General features: G+C 40.9%; 1 long non-coding RNA gene across 1 annotated transcript in view; it reads right to left on the bottom strand.

Moving 5' to 3' along the window:
* The window catches only part of LOC112107621, a 14,851-nt gene that overhangs the window by 1,011 nt on the left and 10,795 nt on the right, over nt 1–3,045 (bottom strand). The window lies entirely within an intron of this gene.

Genomic DNA, 3,045 nt, shown 5'->3' with positions numbered 1-3,045 from the left:
GGGTAGCAATTACATCCTCTTTCCTAGAGAGCAGCTTAACTAAGAGAAGGAGCATATGGTCCTTAAGAGGGACATCAAAATAAATATGACAGGTCAGTGCAATCAACAAATCAAATGAATGAAAAGTTTACCATATCTAAAATTAAATGAGTGCACATAATAAAGATGCAGAAGACAAAAAAAGCTACCCTTGTTTCTTAATTATTCATGAAGCATGCAGCTCCAGCTGTTGCCACCAGCCCAAGGACATTTTACTTTGGGAATGAAGCTTTACATAAAAATGTTAAATTTTCTTTTACAAAAAAGAAAAAAGGAACAACCAGGTGGGTCTTTCAAGAGAAGTGAAGTGCACTCTATCATCTTCTTCCCAAGCATTTAAAAAGGCAAAATACTTACAAATCAATTCAAGCGTAGTTTCTCTGCTTCTCTCCTACAGCTTCCCTATTTCCCTAATCCTAGACATTCACGTAATAAGCCTTCCGTGAACTTTTAGCCAGTATGGTCGGGTTGGAATCTTTGAGCCTCACGGACCTTTAGTGTATTCTTTTAAGATCATTTCTCATGTTTCAGCGTGAAGCAGACATTGACCTTTGTACACTGCCTTACATTTCAGGAAGAGATTTAAATCAATGAATTTTTAGATTAATCCGCTATCAACCATTAGCCCTTAATTACCAAATACAATACACAATTTGGTGAAAGGTATATTGCTTACATAGCAAGCATGACCTCTCCTGTCCCACCACAAGACAGTAGGAGATGAGATGATGCAAACCCTGGCCCAGGAGCGTACAATGAGTCTGCATAGAATGGTGCTGCTGCATAAACAATGAGCTCTCCATAATGCATCATATTATATGAGAGATCTCCAAACCGCTTCGGGCTGAAGGTCTGATTAGATGAAAGCCACAAGATATCACATCCAGGGCAAAGTTATTTAGAAGTTATACATTTACTTTTGCTTGCTGGGATTTTTTTTTTTTTAAACTGTGCTTTCTCCTCCCCCAAAGTAATCACCCTTCCCTCTTCTCCTTACTCCTTCCCCCTTTTCTCCCTCCCCAGCATGCGGGTATTCTGAAGGTAGGAACTCACTTGATTTCTATCCTGGTCAAGAAGGTCCTATATGTATATAACTGCTGTACACAGAAGAGAATGTTTCAATGACAGCAGACACTGCATAGATGGGCGGGGGGGAGGGAGGAGTGGATTTTGGGGCTATGGTTCTTGATGGAAAGCAGATCCATTTTTCACATGTGCTATATCACAGTAGCCCGGAGCCCATACTTCTAACTAGTTAAATGGAAAAACTTTTACAGCATATCTCACTCTTCTTTGAGTTTACAGACCGAGGAAATACAGCCCACGTGTCTAGTGTGCATTTTTATTAATTGGGGGTATGTCTATACTTCTCTTCTCTCGTATGGGCCCACCATGAGGCAGTTACAGTTTATATTTTTCACTTTTATTTTCGTAATAAAATTGCTTTTTTCGATTTCTGGGGTCTGTGTTGTTATTGCGGAAGTATAGATTTTTTTGTGGGGGAATGGCAAGAGACAAATTGGGCAATGAAAGTTGAGCAAGACCATACTCAAAGAAATGCGAGTGGCCATGTTTTCCATTTAGATTTGCAAATATAGATTGTCAAATTTGGATGCAAATATTGGATGAAACCAGCACAGCCTGTGTTTCAACTGGATACACTACCATTCCAAGAACACCTCATGAGTTTTATATCCATGTACTCTCAAAAAACAAACACACTCAACTGTGCAGTTTGGTTAAGTAGCTAGCCAAAAGACTTGTGCATGAGTGCCAACTATCTTAGTGTACAGCTTGGTTTATGAAGCCCAAAAGTAAGTTGGTTTTGAAGGGCGTCTTTCCTCCTAGATAACTTCAAGTAACTTGAAAAAAGACTGATGAAGAATCTAGAAATTAAGCACTTTTTGGAGGTAGGTAATGTTTCTCTACGGCCTGATACCATGTTCACCACTGTAGTGTGCTTTTCGAACCTTCCAGTTATGAAAAGCACACTAAGGGTCTGAACCAACACCCGCTGAAACAAATAGAATCTTTCCACGGATCAGCCCCTAACTGAACCTCAAGTTGAACAACTTAAGTGCTTACATAGAAATGATCCCCTTGCCTAGTTTCCTTTCTTCTTTGCTACTGACCATTGACAGGCAAAACAAAGAGACACCCCTACACCTCTTTCTACTACTACTTCTCACCTTTTTTCTTCTTTTCTCAAGGTTTTGTCCCATGTGCACTGCTTTGTTCTTCTACCTTTTCTTAAGTTTAGCTCTCACAAAGCTGAGCTGAAACTTAGGAGTGCAATATAAAATCAATTGCATTTTAGGTCCTAAAATGCTGACAGAGCTCTAATTGATCAGATTAAGAAAAAATATTTCCATCTATCACCTGGAAGTCATGTAAGTATCATGCTGAAAAAGGAAATGTAGATGATGTCCAAGTACTTGATTTACAAGAACCAAAAGTCTCTAGCATAAACACCATGAAGTAGGCAAAGATGCTGGATGGTCTCAAGCCACCTGCTCTCCAGTTACGGTCCCCATGGCAATATGGACCCAGTGTCTTTGGTGGCGAACATCATACGTGGGCCTGGCCTAGAGTTCCAGGTAACCAGGCATTAGCCGAGTGGGTCTATCTTGGGTATAGGCAGCAGGGCCAGAGCTACTGCCTACCTTCAAACAGGCCACACAGACTTTTAGGCAGAGCACACATTTGTTTGTTTCTGAGTGAAGAAACTTCCTCTTTGCCATGCCCCCTCCTGGAGGCAGTGGACAGAGCTCATGCAGTGTCACTCAGGAAAGGATGACGTGGCTAAGCAGATCATGGAGAGAATTTGGAACACCATAAGAAACACTCCCAGGGCAATTTGAGGTCAAATTGTCCAGCCATGGTCTCACAGTTCCAGATTCTCTTGACTTTTACGGTCATTCTGCTTCTACAATTGTATTTACCACCTCTCTACTATTTTAACAGAGTCAAGTTTCCAAGCACAAGCTCAGCCCCTAGCAAACTAAC

Source organism: Terrapene carolina, unplaced genomic scaffold (genome assembly GCF_002925995.2).
Source record: "Terrapene carolina triunguis isolate 2854851 unplaced genomic scaffold, T_m_triunguis-2.0 Scaffold130, whole genome shotgun sequence".
NCBI lineage: Eukaryota > Metazoa > Chordata > Testudines > Emydidae > Terrapene > Terrapene triunguis.
Note: the sequence above shows the minus strand (reverse complement) of the source record. Positions and strands in the feature narration are given on the sequence as shown.